At 37.7% G+C, this 24,513-nt stretch overlaps 1 protein-coding gene across 4 annotated transcripts in view; it reads left to right on the top strand.

The window, feature by feature from the left end:
- SLC6A11 (solute carrier family 6 member 11) overlaps positions 1-24,513 on the top strand; it is a 139,029-nt gene that overhangs the window by 95,736 nt on the left and 18,780 nt on the right. The gene's annotated exons all lie outside the window — the stretch shown is intronic.

Below are 24,513 nucleotides of genomic sequence, written 5' to 3' on the forward strand. Positions count from 1 at the left end.
TCCCCTTGCTCTCCCCAGCTTGTTCACGCAGCCTAGGAAGCAGCTATCACAATCGCATCGCCATCTTGAGGCCAAATGAAGCCTATGTTTTTGAAGGCAGAAGAAAATAAAAAAAACTTGTAGCTTTAAAAGTGGAGGCAACTGTTGTATCTAATCAGAAGTCTTAAGGCTTTCTTTTCATTTAACAAATTTTTTGAAGAAGTTTTAGTTTCACTTTTGTGTAGTTTCAGGCTCAGAAAAACAAGTAAACTGTATGGATTCCTCAGCAGTGTGTTTTATAAATGCATTGTATCTGTCTAAGCATACTAATCCTTAGAACTGAAACAAAAAAATTCAGTATGTTGGCAGTGAAGTGATGTCTCGTTTCTGGATAAGTTTTTTTGATACTTCTGTTTGTTTGGAATGTGACAAGTGGGAAACCTGCATTCTTATGAGGAACTTACTAACAGGATGCATTCAGTAGAGCACGATCAGCCTAGTTTTGAAATATGGTTCAGAGGAAGGTTCAGCAGCAGATTGCCTGCCTGAGAGCTTAACAACCTGTCCACACCACTAAGTCTAGTAATACTTTCAGCAATTTACTGCATTTTTCACTGTTTGAAGTATTCATGCAGACATTTAGTTCAAAGAATTAGCTGGAGAAAAAAAACAAGCAGTAGTGATGAAAAGAGGAGGAAGTCAGTTCCCACCACACCTATGCTCTGTAATCTTCTTCCCCTGCCATTTCCCCCCCCATTCTCTGTATTGTTTACATCAGTAGGTATTTGCTTTCTGCACCAGACAGTTATGATGCACACAGCTGTGAGCTGTTGTAAATGTAAAAAAGAGGAGTGAAATGCCAGAAGGCTGTCCAAGGGCCAAAGGTATGAAAATCCTTAGCTGAATTTCCTGTGTGCCTCACTCCAACTCTAATGTGTATTTCTGAACAAGCAATCTTGTTTATTTGTTATGGAATCTCCATTTCAAACCATTCTGTTCCCGAAAGAATAAAAGTATTGCTGCAGTTGTGAGGCTCTCTTGATCCTTTTAAGTCATAAACTCCTGCCCCAACGTTCAAAATTTAAACCTGAATAAAAATGGATTCTTCTCAGCAAAACTCTGCTGTTTGCACTATTGTACAAATAACTGAGGCTTTAAATTGTTAGGTAAACACAGTACATAGCCTGGTGCAACGTTTAAAAACATTTTGCCACGCCGTGCAGTTTATAATCTGTTTCATGAGAAAGTATTTCATTATACTGTGTTCTTTGTCTTTTGCATTACAAATTATCCATGTGGTTTTAACGAATAGCAAGACCAACAAATTGCTGTAGTGCAGCATTGTTGCTGAAAGGACAGAAATGTTTAACAAAGCCATAAATCACCCCTGGGAGTCTGTTCACAGTTGCTCCAAAGAACCGCTGAAGGCCAGCCTGGGAGCACATTGCATTAGCCCTGCTTGAAAGAAAGTATTTAGTGCTGCCTTGTGTTGAATCTGCACTGCAGTGATTGAGCATATACATTTCTAGATGCATGGGGAGAACACACTCAGGGTCTTCTCCTCTGACAAAAAAAGAAGCAAACAAAAAACCTCTGCAGTGCCTGGAATAGCCTGGTGTTTGTTCTCACCCAAGTCACTGTGTTGTACAGGTATATCTCAGTATGCTCGGGGAAAGGCACAATCTAAATTGCACATATAACTGCTGGACTGTTCGTTCATACAGCTGACTGATGTAGCATTATGCCTCAATATACTGCTCTGGATTTTCAACAGCTTAACGCTGTGAAATTTATGTAGCAATTTCTTATGTACCAAATGTGATTTCTGAAGTCCAAGTATTGCCCTGGAGAATTATTTCAAGCACTGAGCAAGTAGTTTATCTGCCTTCCCGCACACCCAGTTCTTTCTTGTGTTTCTTGCTACTGATACATAAGCAACAGCAAGCTGAGCAGGCAACAGCAGATTTTGGCAGTTAGAAGAGACTTGTTGAAAGAATGGGGTCGTTTTGTAATTTCCCTGGGGCTTTTAGGCCACATGGAATCTCTCCCAGCTATCCCTGCAGCCCCCTAGCAACCATGGCAATGGAGAGACATCACCCGAGTTTTGGGGAGACTAACTGCACATTAATGTCAGACTTTATGGCCAGTGGGACGTGCCACTGGAGGGAGACAGGGTCCACACATTAGCTCACTGTGTTGGCAGAACAGGGAGAAATTTTCAGTGTTTACAACAACGGGACCTAAAAAGAACTAGATAAACACAAAGAGCCATTTCATGTGTAAATTGATATACATCCTTAGGAACACTTAAAGAGCTGTTAATACTGTCAGTGAGTCCAGCCTGTCAGCTGCTCAAGACATCAAGTTCCCCAGCAAGAGGGGTTTAATTTGTTACAGATTAAATTAAAAATTGGTACCAAAATACTAAATGAGAAATAAGAAAGTACTAAAGGAATTATAATAAGGCATCTTGTACTTAGTGAAGGATAATCAGTAAGGGAAGCAAATAAAGATTCCACACTGTCTCTGGGACAGGTCACAAGTGGGTATATGATGTCATATAAAGAGAGGTACTGGAAACATGTAAGTATTTTAAAAACTGCAACAGGATTCTTGGTTAATCCTTGAGGAGAAATTCCAGAGGAATGAGAGGAGGAGAAAAAGAAGATGAGTACACTAGTGGAATGACTTACAGCTTTAAGAAAAATGTATTATTTACTGTCCAAAAGAGAAGCGCTCTTAAACGTTATTCTTTCAAGATCTGTACAACAAGCACTTTCTCATTCTCCAGGCATTTCTGAGATTATTTCTATCCTAGAGTAAGAATACAAGTTAAACTCTCAAAACAAAACAGCAGAGGGAAGGCTGGGCAAACCTCTGCATGCCTGAAAGCAGTGTGTGCCCTACGCAAACTCATCGCAGAGGTGCCATGCTGCAGGGGTTGTCTGTGAGGCTGGGAGGTCTGTGGCTGAGGCTTTTACTCTACATGGAGCTCAGTTCACTAGATAGCCTAGAGGAGATTGCTACTGGAGTTCCCCTCTGCAGATATTCTCTGAATTAATGGAAATACGTAAAATATGAGGAGGCAGGCAGAAAGAAACCAATAGCAAAGGTACCTCTCTCCAGGTCACTATATGTGATGACTGAGGACTACTCTGAGCTGTGGGGCCTTTTGTGGCAATGGCTACGTATTTATCTTACAACTGAACGTGCCTTGCTGCTGCTCTTCAGTCTTTCTGCTATGCTTTTCTGCAAGCATATAGTTTGTATGACAGTTGGGCATACACGTCAGTACATTGCAAGGGCAGTGTGGGAAAGAGGAAAAAAATGACAAGAGAGGGAAGGTGGGAGGTGACTTATGTCAGTTGCTGGCATATTGCCTTAGTATATATAGGAAAAATGCGCTGTCTTTCCCATCAGGAATGTCACCAACTGCCAGGTAGCTCACAGCAAGCATCCAGACCCAGGAGTGCAAATTTGAAAGATGAAAGTATGTGTGTGTTTGCAGCTGTTACTTTCTGATGCTCTCTACTCTGAATGTCTACGCAAAATTCTTTCCTTGTGGATAAAGCAAGTCCACTTTTCATTAGTATTGTTTTTCATGTAGGCCATTGAGGCTGTATTGATTGCCAACTACTTAGCATTGCATTATTGGTTCTTTCCATTGCTATGCTTATATCATTATAATTACCTATGAAGATAAATGACAGGATGGGATGGTCAGCACGATTTCCTAGCTTCAGACTGTTGTGATGCATTTCATAACATGGAGATGCTGTTCAAATTTTTTCTCTGAAAGAAGTGTTTTAAGCGGTACGCTTACTCCAGTGTTGACCTTAATTTTCAAAACATTTTTTAAAATTTAGTGAACTTTCCAGGAACACCTATTATTTTTAAATAGATCTTCTTGAATTGTGTTTGTATATTTCCATATGTTACCATATTTTCCCATGTGGTTGTTTATAAATAGTTATTTTAAACACAGACTCAAATAAACTCCGTATTCTGTGGCCATTTGCACCAAAATCCTGGCTGCAAAGATATATATAGACATATATTTTTCTGCTAGAGGAACAGAGGCAGTAATCTGTTTTGTTGTTCTAGTGCCAACCAAACACTATTACTTCAGTTCAGAACTGTAAATAAGGATAGGAAGGGAAGCATTTGCCTGTCACGAATAGAGGCAATAAAATGCGTTGTGTAAATTTGTTACAGACTTGGCAGGAAATCATCAGATGTTGATGCACTTTGGGTTACAAGTTCACTGATCCTTCATTTGTTTATTTTCAACCCATGTGAACCTTTCAGAGAACAGTTGAATCAAGAAAGCACAGTTGAATTTGTAAAAAATCACAGGCAGAATCTGGCTTTTGGTGATTTTGCACTTAAGTTCTGTGCTCATGTATTGACAATTTGTTAGAGCAAATCACAAAACATTTCACACAGACCAGAGCTTTAGGAAGTGATTTTAATTTATATAGGTGTTTTCCTTTATTCTGTTCGTTGTTACTACATTTTGAAACAAAACCTTGTTTAGGAATTAAACGTGAAATGCTTTGTTTAAAAATAGGGAAATAATATTTGATTTCTCAAAATAACCTTCCAGTTTTTGACCAAATGATTTAATGTTTGATGCAATTTATAAATGATGTAAATTAAATCTTCATTCTTCTGCAGAATTAAATGGTTTTTTTTTTCAAACAATGTCAACACTTTCAGTGGCTCTCCTGGCTTTAAGGAAGTGAAGGCACTGAACACAAATCCTAAGCTTCATTTTCTATTCTAGTGATTTATTTATTTATTTATTTTAATCTTGAACTTCACTGTAAGTTTCTACCAGCTCTGTGGTGTAAGTGAAAGGTTTTCCATTGCGCAGCTCTCTCAAAAAAGGACCAGGCTCGCAACAAAATTTTGGTGAAATTTGAGTTGGTTATCAGTTGGGTTTGCGGTTCCTGCCACTCTAGTCACAACTCATGCTTTTAAAATAGTCTAAATCCCTCTGTGTGAAATAATAAAACAAATGTGGTTACTCTGAGGAATGCTCATGAAAACATGTAGTGAGGACAGGCATTTTACCAGCCTAGAGGTCTGAACAAACTTGTTTATCCATCCATGAAGGTGAGCAGAACATAGGTGGAAAATGAACGCAGCAGTTAACTCACTGCCTTTGCCTGAAAGAGGTATGACGCTAGTCTTCAGAGAGTTACTGTCGTATGGAGGAAAGCAAGGCATATCAAGCATGACTAGGGATTACAGGCTAAAATGTTTTGTTCTGTACCTCGGTCTTCTCTGCAAAGTAGATAAGGTGGTCCAGACTCACCCTGTTTAACCTTCGATATAAAACTAATGTGTAAGGCTTCTACTTTGTAGATGGTTGCCTCTTTCATCAGTGTCATACACGTGCAAATAGAAGTGGTGTGGACTGTCAAAATGCAGAGTCAAAGAATGCAAGATTGAGTTAGTAGCATGAGGGAAAGATGAATGAATAAATAAAAGCATGGTGCCTTTTTTCTTCTCTCCATACTAATGTATTCAGCACTGTAGATTGGCAGTATCAAACAGAAGCAAGCTGTTCTTCAGAAGGAAGAGAAACATACAAGTGATTCTGAGGGACAAGCACAGCATCAAAGACTTTCATGGCTTGGAATGACCCGTGCATCACTCCATGCTTCTGGCTGGATATGAGGAAAAATAGTGCTTCAGCTCTCTGAACATTTCCGATAAGCGTTTAAAAATAAACTTAGGATATCAGCAGTATAATGTTTGTTTTCCAAATTAAATTCTCCAAGGCAAATCTGTCACAGGGAAGTGATGACAAGCGTCTGTCTGAAGGCCTGAAACTAATTTTCTTTATTACTTTATTTACTTCCTTCCCACTTAGATTTATTTTTGAAAATCAACTAGGGAACTGATTTTTGTAACTGTTGAACCTCTTAAGGAGCTCAATGTTATTAGTAGGATTTACAGCTCCTAGTGATCTGAGACTCTTTAAACTGTCAGGTGGCATCTCTTTGACTTCTTGTAACTGAGAATAATTCCAGAAAACACAGAACGCCTTTTGTGGTTGTTAAATCTTGATATCTGAGGTAAAGGAAAGACAAGACATAGTCTATCAAAGCTTGCTAGAGATCTCAGAGATTCTTGGCACATAAATCTTGTTGTGTGCTAATTTTTGTTTCTTTGTTTTGACTGGTTCCAAAGTGATTCCTGCTACTATTCATCAGTAATAACCTCTGAGATGCTCACTCAGATGGTACATGCCAAGTTATCTTCGCATTGTTGCAGTGTCACCCTGCCAGCTGCAGTTGCAACTCTGCTCTTCATCCACAGATTCAGGTTTGTCCCGGTCAACAGAACATGTCAGAAGCTGGTTGGTTTGCCCCTCTGTATCAGATCAGATTTCTTGGGAGTCTTGTGCACACAACCTTGATAGCAGCACTTGTTGTCTATTGCAGATGCTACGTGACTTCCCATCGCCATCTGGCCATTAGGATTGGAGACTTCTCATGTGCATACAAGTTAAGAGCAGGGTGAACTTTGAAGCTTAGTCAGTTAACCTGTGATTCTATGAAATACCTAAATTAATGACCATTGCTTGCAGTATTGAATCACTGGTGAAGTTCAAATATTTAAATCATAATTTAGTCATCAATTCAAGAGGCTAAAGGAGAAAAAAGAGTTTCTGCAAATACGGACTCCTCAAGGCTTCAGCAAGTAATTCTATATGGTTTGGGGGTATACACTCACTGAGGGAACAACTGTAAAGCTTGGTATTCCGAAACAGTTCACAGCTGGGTGGTGCTACTGCAAAGTTGATTTTCTGAAGGATTAGCCATGAGGTAATTTGAATGGATTCTTATTTCCCTTCCTAGAATTGCTGTTCTATTTTGACTGAGAAAGATGAATAATATGCAGTCTTTCATTTTAACTCATATTAGTTTGCTTTACACTGTGGACATGATTCCATTTAGCCTTAATTGTTGCTTTAAGACATTTATTAATTTTTCATTTCTATGTGCTTCCTTGGACTGTCATGAAGACAGTTCTGTGTGTACTTGGCTGGGTCCTGTTACTTGTCTTCCACATTCATACTGAAAACAGATATTTTTTTCCAATTGTTTCAATGTGGTTGCACAACTGATAGAAAGCAGGGTACCAAACATCAAAGCTATTCCAAGGGGTGAGATGCTCAGTTCCTCTGAAAAGTCCTGGGCAGAACAATGCCATTTAAAGCCTGTGAGTTACCAGTGACCTGCAGACAAAAGGCTGAGAAAGCTTTGGCAGCAGTGCTGGCCAGAAGGTATGTGGTTGGGGTGAGAGAGGTGATGGGGTTCCCAGACTTCCTACACTGACACTGGAAAGAGGAAGGCACCTTAAAGAGAGCATTTCCATTGTGTTCTACTCAAGTCATTTTAACACATGAGGCTACGTAACCTTTTGATATAGCTTAGCTGACTGGAATAAAACTGATCTGTGTTTGCTGCAGTGCTTCCCTGAGCTTCAGGTTTTGACAGTGCTCTAAAAAAGGACACTGAGCTACATTTGCAGTGATTGAATACTTTTGTTATGTATTTATATCCAAATATCTATTTATGTACGTATTTATGTACATATAATACATACGTAAGTAGCTGAAGTGATAAAATATTTGTTAGGCTGTCTTTCTAGGAATTTGATTCCTTTCAATTTTATTGTTATAAGTTATATTAAACATTAAATGACAGTTTCCAAATGAAAAGAGGATTTAGGATGTTTTATGAACATGGCTAATGTTGTAGATTAACTGTATGGCATTTCTTAGTTTTCTGGGGCAATTTTTACTGAGTTAGGATGAGATTATCCACATCTGTAGCTTTGTTGAAGGCTGTGACTAAAACATGATTAAGTTGTAAAATTATACACTTTTTTGTTATTTTGGATTGCTGACCTATATTATCAGTGCCAGTTTTTAAAGGATTATATTGCACAAGACATCAGTTCTCTGGGACTGCCATTTTAAAAAGACTATTAACTACAAATTATAGATGTACTGTTTATTCTGCCTCAGCATTCAGATTTTATTACTCTTGTGAAGGGCAATGTTTAGGTTATTATGTGGGCAGTGTGAAATCAGTGCTGTTTTCAATTAAGCATTTATTTGTGTAACAGTAATAGGTAATAAATTGTCACTTACCAACTTTAATTGGTTTATTTTTTATTAATTGGTTTATTATTAGGACTTTCTAGAGACATTCCTGTTTGTTTTCCATTTTTTTTTAAAGTGTTTTTCCCCTTTCCACTTAGTCTTTAAGCAGTATATTTTTTTCCAAATAAAGAAACTATGGCAGAAGTATTCAGTGGATGTGAGCTGAAAGCAGGACCACAGTTTTGATGGGTATTGTAGACAATTAATTGCTTGTAGTGGCTTTTCAGATAACTGTATCACATTCATAATGCTCCGTAGACAATCGGTCTGCTCATTAAGTAAATCTACAGGTCATTATATAGGAAACAGTCACTTTTTCTTTCTTTCTTTTTTTTTTTCCCCTTGAGGGTCAAGGCTTTAAACACGGTTAGACCTGAAATTAGAGCATAGCCCTCCTGTTTCTGCAGCCAAGGCACCATTCCCTGTTTGAGTGGCAGTCAGCCAGTAACTCAGGAGGTCCTACTGGAACCCTGCCTTGGATTTGGTAAAAGTCTGTCAAAACAGAGATGCAGCGCATTTAGCAAAACATAAAAGAGTGTACTATTTAACTGAATGAATAAATAAGTGGTGGAACTCAATGCTAGTGAATGTGGAGGCCAAAAGTATAAATTCATTCAATTCATTATGAGTAGGTCAATTGTGAACTGTTAAACATGAGTCCACCTACAGCCTGTGGTTCCAGCTTGTTTCTGCTGGAGAATTTCCACCCAGCTTTTCGGTGCTGGTGTGTCCATCCTACAGGTGCAGCCTCCTGTGCCTCTGGTACAAAACACAATGATGTCTGTGCCAGCTAATCAGAATGTGCTTATGTGACTAGAAAATGACACATCAGTGGCTGACTGCTACAGATTCATAATTAATTGATAACTTTAATACTTAGCAATTGTTATAATTTTCATAATCTCTTGCATGGATTGGTGGGGAAAATTGTGCCAGAAGTTGTATAGATGTAGAAACATAATGGCCCTTATTTGGGTACCTGCAGTATCAGGTGGGAGAGAACAGAGAAAGGAATGTTAGTGGAATGGAGAGCAAATGCAACAGGATATTTTTTCTGCAGAACAGTGGGTGTTAAAGGAAGTGTGTGAAGTAAACTTGCAGAATTTTAATGAGAGCTCATACTAAGCATGTTGGTCAGCAGCAGAGAAGGCAATATATTACTTGCTTGAAAGTATATAAGATGATATGCAAAGATCTTATAGACCAGTATGTGTTCTCCAGCAGTAGAGGATTCCTAGCGGAATATGCTGTACTTGTCCCTTGAACTCTTTGGATGGCTGAGTATTATCAACTCAGGCAATTTCCTGTGGCTTTTTATGTTCAGAAATCTCAGTGGATTTCCCTCTCTTGTTGTATTCCCATCTTCCCTACTGCCCATGAAACCTTAGCATTCACTACCAGCATTCTCTTAGCAATCAGTTCCATAGGTTTGCTTCTTCTATCAAGAAGAGCAACCTCCTCTCCTTCCTTCCGCCCTTCCATCCTTCATATTCCTACAGACACCATCTGGTGAATGAAAATTTCTTGCAGTGATGGTAGAAGTGAACTCCTATGGAATTATCCATACCACAAAATAAAAACCTATTTTTTGTTGTGTGTTTCATCTTCTTCTTAACCCTTTCCAATTACATTGTAACTTTATGTGGGTAGACTACAGGGAGAACTGTATGCAGTATTCAAGAGGCAGGCAAATTATGATTATACAGTGGCATACTGCTGTTCTCTACCTTAGTGTACTTCGTATTACTTCCTTAATGATACCTATCACTTATTTTGCTTCTTGAAAACTGCTGAGCACTGTTGGATCTACTAACATAACTCCAAGGGATTGCTTCCAAATAAAAATTATCAGCTAAGAGCCCATATGTCAAATTGGAACTGCTTTTTCTTACTGCTATTACTTCAGATGTAATTGAATTTTGTCTGCCATTTTATTTTCATAAAATTCATCACCACAGTTAGCTGTCATTCTTGCTAGTCACAGTAACTTCACATTACTTCTTTTTTAACTCTCATCTTTGCTCGTCTTACTAGCATAGAGTCATAGTTACTTGTGAAGAAACTAAAGAGCAGAGGCACATGTCATTGTAGTATTCCATTGGTGGCCTTCCCTTACTGCAAAAAAATAAATAAAATTATTCCTTTACCCTTATCAGCCATTTTCAATCTTTTCATCTTTTTTTTTTTCCCCAACATAGACTTTCTTTCTTAAATCAAATATGCTTAGTTTCCTAAGCTTTTGGTGACAGAATTTTCCAAAATAGTTTTGAAAATCAGAATAATTTTGCATTGCCTTCATCCACATTGTTGCTGACTACCTCCAAACTTTTTAGGAGCAATAAACTCTCTGGACTGGAGTTCATCTTTTATGCAGTTTCCAAACTTTGCTGGCATCTTCTGTCATGTTTCCGCCACCAAATATAGAAGGAACAGATGTGGAAATAGATTAATTTTGCCCTGGTAATGCTGTAGAAATTTGATTGGTTTCTTAGTTTTTGAAATGCAGTTGCCAGTGGCACAATTCCAGCAGCTGGGCTAGAATCCAGTGGTGAAGTGCCCATCCACGGCACTATGCCAGTAGTGTAGCTGAGAAGGGGAAATATGTTCTTTACCTCTGGGCAAGGCAACACTGCAGACTTTTGGACTTTATGCTTTTGGCAGTGGCTGGAGAAAGGCAATGCTGTGGTTTAGAAAGCCATGCTTTTATGACTGCTGCTCCCTGCTTTCCATGAAAAGTCAATAGCGACAGATCATTTCCTCACAATCACTCACTAACTGCAGTCACTGAAAAAAGAGGTTGCATGAGTAAAAACTATAGCCACAAAAAGATTACTGAGAGACTCATTGCCATCTTCCATCGTGCCAGTTGGAAGAAGGTGGTAATTTCATTTAATCTGAGAAAGCATGAATCAAGCATTTAGTGCATTGATTCCCTCCAATAGCTTCTAGGGCAGGTGCAGCTACTATTGAAATGAAAAAAACAAGCAAACAGGAGGAAATTATACAAAAATGAAGAGCACATTTTCAAAGGGAGCTGTTTCCACTCTATAGAGTGATATAGTAAACATGGATAAGCTTTTTTGAGACAAACTTTTGCTTACTAATTTTTAATTGTGTTGCTGACGGGTATTTTTTACTCAGATGGAAGCTATGCTATGATAAGTTTGATTTTTCCAAACCAGCTTGATTGAAAATTCTTCATAATTTGGCGAGGATTTTTTAATTTTACTTTGCATATGATGTCCTCAAGCCCATTTTCAAATGTTACATTAGAATAGTAGAATATATATCAACTCTTTACATATTTCAAACTTTAGCTTGACAAATATTTCTGCCAGCAAGACAAAAAAAAAAAAAAGAAAAAAGGCATTAAGTCAGCTGCTGAAGTATTCAAAGGTAAGGAGGTTCTATTTTCAAGAAATATTTGCTCTATTTTAGGAAAGGTTCAAATGCCATTAAATATGATTGGATCAATTATTTTTAGTAAAATTCGGTATGTGTTCTAGTTACTACTGGGCATGAATAATACATGGTATTAAGTTAATTCATTAACATATCTGAAACCTTTGGATCAGCGTTCAACTGCAATAATTAAGTAATATCACATGCACAATATACAATATTTTACTCCCTGGTCAAATTTTGCTTCATTCAGGATTTATGTACCAGTATGTACCATCATTTAGTACTTGGTGTCTATGTTGAAGAAATGGATGGGAATTCCTTTGTGGAATCCTTAGTTTAGTATGTGATTTAGGCTGTTTACAATAAGAAGAATTCAAATAATTCCCATGGTTCTATAACGTGTTTACTCCTGCCTCAAACTTCGCTCTTTAGAAACTGTTAAAAATTCAGTTTCTAATATAAGTATTCTTAAGAAGATTACTTAAACATAATTCTTGAGTATTATCTTTTTGAAAGATAGACTTTTTTTCTTAATTTCCAAGTTAAATGAATTCTTTGAATAATGATTCATAAACAATACATTTACTCTTTTAAAAAGTATTGGAAACCAGGACTGAATACTGTTTTTAATATCTGCAGTGTTCTTCCAGCTTCATAAGATGCTCTGTGAGGATCTTAAAAGAGTGTCAGGAATAAATAAAAAATCCATCAGAGAATGGTCTGCTTTGTTACTGTGATATTACAGTTGAGCAGTTCTGTAATAGAAAGTAGGTACCTTGAAATTATCAATTTGCAGAGAAAATATGCAATCCTACTGCATTTGTTAACTCCTCTTCTGCACTCTCCCCCAGCAGCCTGAAGAACAATCAAGACCCAGAGCTCTACTTCCAGGCAAAAGTTAGGAAAATTGAATATTTAAAGAAAAAGAAGACCTTAACAACATTTTTATTTGAATTCAGAATACTCTAGAAATTAGGATGATCTTTGCTATCTTTGCAATCATTCTGTTCAGCTGACTGTAAATACATAGGCTGCTCTGAAAGTAATGCCTCCTATTTATTTCCATAGAAACTACAACAGATACGAAGATCATAATTACATCATTTATAGAGCAAACTCTCAGATGCTGTTTTTCAACATAGTCACCACCATTAGCTCTGCATTTTAGCCAGTGATGAACAAGAGACTGCATGCCACCCTCATCAAAATCTGGATGGCCGTACAGAATGTGGCTTGTCTTTCACATTGCAGTTGCCACTGCTGAAAAGCACCACCTGCCACCTCACATTCACTCTCTGGTCTTCATAAACCTTCAGCAAGCACTGATGAATGTCAGTGGGTGCAATGTTTGCCATGTGGAGGAATTCTATTACATTCATTTGCTTCATATGCACTTCCATGTCAGCTGCCATTTTGTCAGACTGCCCTTCTCCTATCAACATCTGCCTCTGACATCATGGGCTGACGTAATAAAATAGGATGCATTACTTTTGGAGCTGCCCTTGTATATTGAAAAGCCTCTAACTGTCCATAGGCGCTATATATGTCGCAACAGCCAAATATTTCATTCTGAGAGCATTTGATGATGGTGCTGTAGTCAGAAAATAGGAACACTAATCAACACCCTCATTTTTGAAATAAGTTATCTGCATTTCCTGCATTTATTTTTAAAAAGTTGATTATCCTATAAACGTCATTTCTAGGAAGTAAAGTCAAGCATGCCTTGGTCCCTAAACATGCTAAAAAAAAAAAGACCTGTGGTTTTTATGACACTAGATATATACTCAATATCAAAAGGTAAAGAAAGTATTCGTGCTTTTTCATATCATACACAGTGAAAACAAAAACAAAGCACCAAATTCCTTAGTTGCTCGATGGCTATAGCTTTATATAGTACAAATGTATGAGAGGGAAAAAATTCTGATGATTTAACATGCGCTGTGAGAGAACTAAAGATCAGGACTGAAACAAGGGGCTGCTCTAGAAGTCAGTGACTTTACCTTTTCAGAACACTGGTCGATTTTCAATAACTGGAAGCTGTCAATACAAATAGACTTCATCAAAGAAGAATGGTGTAGACTATTCCTGCTGACCTGAACCCTGTACGTGTAGTATGCAGTTACAGAAAATAGATCTTGGTGAAAAGAGGAGATGATGCTCTAGTGTTAGGATTTAATGAGATTTTTGCCTTGTATCAATGTTTATTGAAAAAAAAAAATCAGTTTGCCAGATTCCCAAATTTAAGCTACGAAGCAACCAAAGGCATTTCTAATTTCATGAAGTTTCATTTAAATTAGGCAGAAAGGAATTGTTTCAGCTACTCAGTTATGTTTTTCTCCAGAAATAATGTTCTTCATAGAAATATAAATGTTTTCATCCAAGTAATATCTTCTGAATGTTTATGTGTAGCTTACACTAACAGTCACTTTATGCATCAGAAGTAAAGTAATGGAAAGCTGGTATATATTTCAAGGAAACCTTCTGTATGATGAGATGACTCAATTCTTGTATTCTAGGCAGTTGTAAGTGTTGGTTGTAAATGAAAATACGCAAGTCTTATCATAAAAATAGTTTAGAGAAATTCTTAGCCTTATAACTACCACTGTGGATGAGATTTTTCCCTTGGGCAATGTTGGAAAAGTCGCATGAAAGCTATTTTGTGAGATTTTGTGTATCGGCACAAAATAAATCAAACAAGACATGAGATAGGTTGGTATTACTAAATCAAAGTAAATTCTTCAACAAACAATAGCTATCTGTTATTTCTTTTATACTTCTAAATTTCTTGGATGATCAAGACAGGATAACTAATACCAAGTGAAATACCGATTGGAGGGGACACCTCCAAAGGATTGCACTTTAATGCCTTTTCACTGATCTTTGTGATGTAATCTTTGTAACTTTTTTGACGACTGGATCTCTGGACATGGTAACCTGAAAAGGCACTTTCATGACCATAATAGTCTCCTTTTACACACTTGCAGGCAAAACTACCTTTAGCACTGCTGTTTTGGAGTGAAGTTGGGAATATAAAACTGTGCCACTCAAGAGGTTAGAGCATGCTCATACCTCCGTTGCCACTTCTGTAGTAGCCCAGGCATTCTTCTGAGCCTCCTCTAAGGTGTCCTTGTGGTGACAATGCTATGCAGAAGCAACGGGGTAAAATGAAGTCCTGTGGAGTACTGAGTGTGGAATTCATAGCCCGCTTGGGGCCTGAGATGCCAATTAGAAAGGTAGACAATATAAAGATTAGAAATGAAAGTAAACAAGAATCTCAGCATTAAGTATATTTGAGCCTTGTACCTTCCAGACATGAGTGAAGGAGGAGACTGCTCTTTTAACAAATTCATTCACTGTAATGCAATTTCAAAAGAGAGTTACAGCTGGGAGCTGTTACTTTGTGAGGATTCTATAATGATGTTACATCTGGGAGCAAAGCTGTATGGATGCATGGGGTACACGGGGTGTGCGGCTAGTGGTTCTCAGCCATCAGCCAAGTCAAGGAGACAATTGGTAAGAAACAATTAACAGAGTGATGTAAAACATTTGCAATCTGTTTAGCTGCTTAAGTTTTTGCTAGGTTGGAATTTCTCTTAATTGAGGTGCTAGTTTGTATATTTGAATCCTACCATCACAACACATTGACTCTGGGAAGCGGATTCAAAGCCTCTGGTCTCATTCTTACCTCCTGTTCTATTGTGCTGAGTGACGTAATTTTGAGGAGGTCAAAATCAAAACCATGATCAGAGTGGATTGCAGGCTTAGAAGACTGAAATCAGAGTTAGTGAATCGGACACTTGAAAACCCAGACAGCCTTGTGCTTGAGGTCTGTGCATCCATTTGTTCACTGCTCTTGCCACAGGCACACATGCATACCTGCTATCTAAAATGAGTGTTCAAGATCCTGCTTATTGCAGGTAGCACTCTGCAGAGAAGAGGGATTTTGAATAATATTAACTTATTTTTTAATGGCTGTACACCTTAAAATATATGGGTACACTCATGATTATAGAAACAGAGAAGTACAGTGGTACTTTGTGCTTGCTTGCTTTGGAATCACACCAAAGCAATTAAGATATCTGCTAAGATTCGGGTTAACGGGTTCAGGAAAGTAAACCAGTCCAGTAACAAACATTTTTTCAGACATGAAAAGCAGTCAAAAGAGTGAAAGAGTTCTTCCTTCAAGTCCCAGAAGGAGCCTCACTGTGCGTTGCTCCAGCACCTGACTTTCAACATTGGCTGGCAACACAGAAACATACTACTAGTGCAGCTCCCATATTGAGGAAGGTCCTGTTCCATTTTAACAGGGTGGTACTTGGCTAACAATCATGTTGGGCAAATTAGCATTTAAATGTGTAAAGTAATCTGAGCTATAGTTTTGGTCTCCAAAGGCAGCAGTGAATAAACAAAACTTCATGTATTTAGGTCCTCTTCCCCTTCAGCTCACCGTTCTCATAATGAATTTGCTGTATTCATCCCCTTCGTAAGTAACATTAGCAGAAAGTAGGAGAGAGACTGCCTAGCAACCCACAGAGGTCCCAAAGAGAGGTGGAAAGGAAGTGTTTTTCATGTAATTATTCACTTTTACAAAAGCTGTTGTCAGGTAGACACTAGAAACATAGCTGTTTTATTATTCTCCTAACCTACTTTTAATCTTTTGAGAATCACTACCATTAAAGAGGGGGAAAAAAGAGCTTAATTCAGCCATTTTCTGCCAGGCCGTTCAAGTTGTGTTTTCTTGCTCTAATGAAGGCTGTGCTTTCAGAAGCTGTGTTGTTTAAAAATGCCTGGATAGTAAACTTTAGAAACAAAGTCCAGCGTCCAACTTTTTTTTTTTTTCCTGCTTCTCCCAAATACGCAGTTCATATTTTGTTTTGGTTTAGTTTCCCACTTAATGATATTTCATGTATAACTGAATGAAGCAAAGATTCTTTTTTCCATTCTACTTTTTTTTTTCCCCAAAAGTCATTTGGGGATAGGGGCCGGGGGCTAAATACCTCATGTATTTTAGGTAACACAGTCGGTGCCAGTGTGCTTGGATCCAGCAGTTTTTTTACTTCAATTTTCTGAACACAACCCTAGCTTTTTCCTCAGCTACCACTTCTTTGAGTTGACGGAGGCTGCATGGAGATAACTGATGCCATCTGGGTATGCCTGGAGGAGTTGTTTCACTCCCAAAACATTGCGTTGAATTTCTTTTATATTGCTTACTGTCTAAGTATTTCAAGTCTGGAGACAGGCACCTTTTCAGTGAATAGTCTTGGATTTACAACTTTATTTTTCTATGTCACATTTCTACCTTAAGTTCAATGAATTTCAATTTGATAAACTTAGATATTTAAAGTTTTCTTTTAAAGGAGTAGATGTAATGGAAAATAAGTATGTTGAAAGTAGTAAGTATAATTGAAACAATAGTTTCAATTTCAACAAAGTATAATTGAAACAATAATAGTTGAAAGTATATTGAGTGTTTCTCATTTGCTGAGGCCGTGACACTTCAGAATGGTTTATGGTGAAGGCTGTTGTAAGCATTCTCAGAAAGCTTCAGCCTGGGATTAACTTAGGGTAATATTCAACTCAGAAAACTGACTTTAAAGTTACCTTGCAGTACACTGTTTTTCTCCCTGGTTGTTTTTTCCTAGTCAGCAAAATGCTTTTCGTTGTGACCCCTGGGTTTTGAAAGCTAAATTTTATGAAATATACTTTTAGTTAATTTCTAATTCTGTGTTGTTGTTTTTTTTTAAATTAATCCCATTGGAAAGATTTTTTTTTAGAAACAACAAGAAATAAGAAGATATGTATATAGATATATATAGATAAATGTAGCATATAGCAGAAGAATGTAATAACTAGCAGTTTATGAAACAATCTGGGAATAATTATTATAGTTGCATGTGAGCCTACACTGAATAGGCACGCTTCAATCAGTAGCATCCTAGTTAGTTTCTTAGTATCTTAAAAAAGTTCATGTAAGCAATGTTTTTGTCATTTTTAAGGGACATGGGATCTAAGACTGGAAAAAATAGTCTTGTAAATGTAAGTGGTTTCATGTCTCAGAAACTTCAGGCTATGTGATACTGTCATGTGGAAGTAGATTCTATGTGCTCTCTATTTTCCTAACAAAAAAATACTATTTTCAGTACTAGAGTCCAGTTTCATATGTACAATTACAGCTCTTTCTGCAAGTGCTAGCTTGCTAGTTTAAAATGAAGATTTTTTATCAGGAGAGGAAAGAATGTTTCCAGTCTGATCTCGCAATAAGGTCAGAATATCTCAGTAGCATCTCCCTGTCCATCTGATTGTCCTCTGAATTCTAGGTATAGGCTCATAGCATGAGCACGTTTTTATGTCAGATTACAGCAGCAAGGTAAGCTTGGCTTTCAGTTTCAGCTCCTGCTCAGTCAGGCATGTTAGTAACTGAAAGCAGCCTTTATAAGATGAATTGATAGTAATGAAAAATTCAGACTGAAATGAAAGGATAAGGTGAAGCGGGGACTTTGACTTCTGCACAAAGTCAATAGAAACTGAAGTTTTCTCATTATATTTTGTTCAGCATATATTTTAAGATCTCCTACAGTGTTTTTGTGTCTGAAATTATTAGGCTTATCCAAACCTGCTGTTGCAGTACTTGGACCTGTAGTTGTCATCACCAAAGGCAGTTCCTTAATTGCTCTGTCTAATTCAGGAGGCAGATTAAGAGGAAATGAAAGAAACCTGTCAGGTCCACAGCTGGCACGTTCTGTTGAGAGTGTGATTCTCCAAAAAATTCTCTTAGTACTCATCATTAGACAGGTAATTAATTCCCTCGTACCTGACAGGGGTACTCTTTAACTGTAGGTGCTACTTCAAGATTAAGGTCTAACATTCATATAGTTTCTTATAGCACTGTCATCCTTCAATATACAGTACATCAAGCACCCAGATGGCCTCACTGACTCTTTGACAGCTCAGGTGTAAGCCACTGATCACAGGCTCACAGACCACATGCTTCAGAAGCTAACCTGAAAATGCTAAACTTTGAGGCCTGGCACAGATAGAATGATCAGTAGCTGACATGAATTTTTGACATTTTTCACATTTCTCCATATATTGAGACACTGGCACATGAACATTAAACCTTTCAGGGTGTGTGGACTTAAATTCTGGCAATGCTTTTAGTTCAGTCTGTTTTGCAACGAGTTGTTTTACTCAGGTCTTGTTACTGCTTTTACCTTAAACTTTTATTTGTCATGTCCTGACAGCACAGGCTTTATTTGTAAAATCTTTATTTGAAACCAAAGGAAATCTACTCTTTAAAATACAAATACTGCTGAGATTCATCAAAAGTAAAGAATAATTTAAATTAAAAGAGAACCATGAAGTGATTGCTCATTCTCTGATAACAAAATGGGAAGTAAATGACTATCAACATTTGGAACATCATGTTTAAGAGAGTGAGTGCAGCATTTAACTCCTCTATGAGATCTCCTACGTTCTCAGATGGAACGCTTCGTTATGGAATTGTCATTAACCACTCTGTAGTTCAGAATACTTTGAGTTTTGCAGCTGAAGTGAGAGTTCAGTCTCACTGTTAAGAATGAAAAAAGCTGCATATTTATGAAATTAATTCCCTTGATTTTGTTAGAAATAAGTAAGCCCGTAAACCATTGACAGCAACTTAAGAATGTGTACAAATATTAGCAGCCACTATGTGTTTTTCATTTCTAATAGAGCTGTTAACTGTGCACTGCAGGAGAAGTCATGGAGAGAAAGATAAGCAGTGTGCATGTTCTATTTAGTGCAAGAACACTCATCGTGCTTGATCATTGCTCCAGTTATATGCGGATAAGTGGATTGTGCAGGAATGTTGTAGTTCTTTTAGAGTAGCCATTACTTTTAAAACTGTCCAGAGTGCCTCCTGACAGTGGAAGTATTATGGTGATTTTGTACCCCTAAGAAATCTGTGAAATGTAGCTTAAGAGGTTGCAAAAAAGAGGAAGTATGATGTGTGTTTTTCCTAAGATACACAAACCTCTGAAACTGTAATACAAAGTCACCTAAAGGCTACGTAGAAGCCCAGAGTAGTATCAAGAACCCAGAGCTACTCCCTAGACAATAATGATTCTGCAAGTTTGGAGTAGTAACTTTGTAAGGAAATCACAACAGCTCTCCTCTGACAGGATGGGCTCAGCTCTTCGTTTAGAGCCAGTTGTAGTGACATCGACAATATTCTCCTGTTTGATATAGAGCTGGGAGCCTAATGCTATAACCACTTTTTTCATACCTGCTACCATTCTTTGTGTGTGATTATGTGTATGCACAGTCTAGATACTGCCTGATCTTTTGAGTTTCTCTGCTTTTTGTGTGTGTGTGAATTCCATTGTTTCTTTCAGGACTATATACAGTCTTTCCTACTTAGCGTCACAGTGGCAATAGCACTAGTCTTACACAGTGGTTTTTTCTTTTATTTGAGCAAGTCTGGAAAATCAAACCACAAACTGATGTTTACTGCAAGACCTTGCCAGCCAGGCCTGCAGATGAGGCCCTGAGGGACAGAGGCAAAGGAAACAAGGCTAACCAGGTCCTGTCTTCCTCAGGACTCAGGCACTGAGGGATGAGATGCCTAGCTGTGGATTCCCATGGAGAACCTGCCATGAACGTGATTTCTGAGTATCACATTTTAACTAACCCCTCCACTTCTGCTCAGAATATCCTCAGTGTGCATCTTAGGTGTCTTACATTTTTTCTGTAGACTAGCATGCAAATGAAGAGCTACTACAACAAGATAGAATAGTGAAAGTTCTCAGATATCTCCTACCTGTGATGCAAAATTAGGATTTTCAGGTGACCATATACAATTTTTAAAACTACATACCCTTTAGGATCAGACTGAAAATAATTACTTGATTTTCCTATGTTCCCCAGATATTTGCACCTTTTGAATTACATTCAGTTGTTTGTCATGACGGTTTGTGGAAGTGCTCGTTAAGGTCAGCTTATCCTGGGACCATGTTTCTTGCAATCATGGGAGGATTCCATAAGAGCTTTGTGGTACTGTTTTCTTTGCTTTGAGAGCAGGAAAGCATTTCAGGAATGAAGTACAACCTTATGTGATAAACAGTGTTTTCCCAATGATTTGATACATGGAAATGACAAGGAATAGGGTAGCAAGGGCTCCCTCCTACCTGCAGGTTTGTGGCTGCTGCACACATGAATTTTGATCTCTGAGGTTTCCTTCTCCCACTATAGGAAACGTAAGAGAATATTTGTGGAAGTGTTGACCTGAGTGATTTATGAACATAACATCGCATGGAAACTTTGTAGCAGCAATGTGAAACAAAGCTAATCCTCTGGAGCAATACTATGTTGTCTTCACTACACTACACATCCTACTTCTTCCTTCTTCATTCATTATATGTGCTACAATTCTCCTTGGGCAGAGTCTGGAGTAGTATTGTTGTTGTGTAAGTGAAGATTGAATCCTAGCCCTACACACGGGAAGGCTGAATTAAGGTTACATAGGCATTTGCATTTATGGATATTGCTGGCTTTTGAGGGGTAGACTTTGCAAAACATATTTCTCCATATTAGTAAACAGACAAACATTATTTTTTATTCTGTTTTGTGGATTTGTGTTGTACCTATGTAATTTGGTAATCGGGAGAACACAGCTGAGAGTATTGTAGAATAAAGCATGAGAAAGCCTCAAAACAGAGAGCAGGGCACAAACAGCTCTGCTGTTCTCCTTCCCACTTAGAAAATAGAACGTGAAGAGAATTTGCATCTTCTCACTTCTACCTAGACAAAGCAGGTAGCAACACAAAGCTGAGGCTTCTTTACAGTGCTTTTTCCCTTTGGGACAAAAGCTTCCTCAGATAGGCTCATTGACCTTCTTCCCAACCAGCAGGCAGCAAGAATTATTTCTGCACAGGAATCAGAACAAGAGCTGTGCTGTGCTTGCATTCTTCTGGTTCTCCCATACTGTTGCTGAAGTGGTGGGTGGGCCCGGCATGTCAGGACAACAGTTGTAGCCTGGAGACAAACTGAGCGCACAGGTGTCAAAGTTCAGCCCTTTGGCATTTGTGGTTTTTTTTTTTGTTTTTTTTTTTTTTTTTAATATTAAGTAATAATAAATGCAGGTTTTTTGTGCTTTAATTTTAATCTTCTTTTTGCACAGAAACTTTAAAAATATGAGGTGAGGAAAAATAAGAAGAAACAGTTACTTCTTTTAGAATAGGACTTAGTGGAAGATTATGAAGTATTTTCAGCCCCCTAATGTATGAATGCATTCTGTTGAATTGACTTAAATATCACTAACTAAAGGACTTTCAAGGTACGAAGTCTATAAAGCATGAACAGGATGTGCCCTAGGACAGGTTCTTTCCTCTGGAATTTGCTCATGCCAGAAACACATCAAGCCCAGTAATATCTCAGAAAAAACGTACTCTTTTTGTTCCAGCCTTTCACCAGCTGCTGGCTCCAAAATCTTTGCTGTGCAGTTTACTGGCAATGTTTTCTTTTGTCTCTGTCCTTCAGAATTTCATTGTTCTGCAAAATCCTACTACGTTCATTTTATATACTTGGAAAATGTTACAACTTTTAGTCTAAGCCAGACATTACAAAATTACCCAGCTAACGCACTGCAGCGATTCAGTGCTCTCAGAAATAATTTATAATGCTTTTGTTGTCATAAGCCAGATGGATGGTGCCTGGATTTGAGTGGTATCTACAAGGGGCCATCTGTACCCAGTAAAAGTTTTCATGAGAATAAGTTTCCCTGAGTTTCAGTTTATGAATGATTAAGTCTGGGTACAACTAAGACTAACAAACAATTTGTGTAAGTCAACAAAACCTACAACTACTAATGAACACTGCTGTTTAATGCCAAATTTGTCAAATGGTCACGAGTTTTTGGGGCAAGAAAATAAAGAAGTGACCTGTAATATCAGCTGCTTGCTTTTAAAATGTTGACATGTTTAGGCTTGTGAAAAAATAGGAGAGTTGGCTCATCTCATACTTTTCCGGCTACCAAATCTTACCTGTGATTCCTGATATCATTTCCGAATTCGCCACTTCCTTGATCAATTGTAGATGTTTTTTGCCATTTCAGAAACCTGAAATTGAAATATTAAGTAATCATAAATCAAATGTGATTGGTTATCTGAGTCTATAACTCAAACTAAGCTACACTGATTCTATTATCCCATGCAGTAAATGAAATTACTTCCTCCTACTTTTTTAAACATTAGCCACAAGTTCTGGTGGGATTTCTACTTTGAAGTCTTAGAGTGCAACAAAAACAAAGGACTTTTCAATCTTGATTGCAGAACATTTAATTTAAAGTATTTCCCACTGTTTTTACGTTGATTCACAATCAGATGTCACTGACTTTAGAGGAGACTTGTTTTCTTTTGAGGAAATGATACCACTTCAGGCCAGATTTTTATCTGTTTTTTTTTTTTTTTCTAACTAGCTGCACAGGACCTCCAGAAGGATGTGCTCTCTGCTCCTGTTCTCAAGCAGCTCTGGAGTTTCTCACTTCAGAGTACAATTCCTCTTTGACCCCATTTCCACTAGGACTTGCTGTCCCAGGAATAATCAGACTTCGGGGAGCTGGTGTATGCCAACAGGAAAGGCTAATGCTCATCTAAGTGCCGTACAATGCACTGCAACAATACATTGTGCAAAGACTGAAACGGAAGGAAACAGCAGATTCTACATCTGCTGATCCAGTTTCCTAGCTTTTGTTTATGCTTAAGAAGACCGTGCTTTTTCAGTTGACCTATGCTACTTGCAGCTTTTTGGGAGCTTCCAATCTTGTTAAAGAGCCTGTCTGTCAAAAGGCTTTCTCTGTGCAGTTTTTCCCTTACCAAGTGGTGAAACTTTGAGATGTAATCAGCTGTATCTTATTCAGTATGACAGCAATGAAACCATTTAAGCCATTGATGCAAATCAAATCTGATCTTAATGTTATTCCTAAACAGAAACACCCTCAGCAACTCCAGAAACCAAGGTCTCACTTGATCAGATGCAAAACAAGTACATCCCCTTCATACATTTATGAGGATTTGTTTACTATTATTAGTGCAGTCATGAAATCAGTACCTGAGTGGAATTTGATCTCTTTCTTGTCGCAAACTCGAAGTAGTGAATGTCTACATAGCTATTGCCTCTGGTTATCAGCCTGGCAGTGTTTTGTTACTTCTCTGAAAAGCACTTTGCTTGCTCTGCACAGAAAAAAAAAAAATAAATCATTTATCTCAGGAGTCAGGAGTAAGAACTTATTGGATTGGAAATAGGAGTGCAGCTATGGAGGTGTGGATTCTTCACATCACTCTCATGGCCAAACCAGAAGTTAAAAGCATATATTCATCTCCAGTAATAACCCACCCAAAATTAAGTGGAACGCTACATGAAATGATCTGTTTAATTTATAAAACTTTAAAAAAAAAAAAAGTCATTTTTCTGTGGTTGCTGCGAGGACAATAATTGTACTGTGTCAGTTCATGTTCTTTTCTCTTTTTCTGATTTACAGTGTAGTGTTTTGATCAGTTTGGGATATGAATGTTGTCACTGATAGTAGAAGCGTATTTATTTGATTAGCCCTACAGGACTTCTATTCTTTAACTGTACAATGACCTATCACCCTTCCCTGCATAAGCTGTCTTCTCTTTCCCCCGTTCATCTTAATTTGTCTAGTATATAGAAATTTCATATTTTGTCTTTAGAGTACTTTTTCATGCTAAATCATTAAATTTTAATAAAAAATTATCAATTGAGAATGAGATAAATATAGCTGATTTTATTTAGCTTAAAATTATAACTTACAGAGTTAATAAAACCACTGAAGACTTTTAGTCATTGGTTTTTTTTTTTTTCTAGAAATTCTCTGTCTCTTTCTACTTCAGGTTTGAGCTGTTTCTTGTTTGTACCTTTAGGAAGGAGAGAGGGATTTAACTCACAAC

Source organism: Numida meleagris, chromosome 11 (assembly GCF_002078875.1).
Source record: "Numida meleagris isolate 19003 breed g44 Domestic line chromosome 11, NumMel1.0, whole genome shotgun sequence".
Classification (NCBI taxonomy): Eukaryota; Metazoa; Chordata; class Aves; order Galliformes; family Numididae; genus Numida; species Numida meleagris.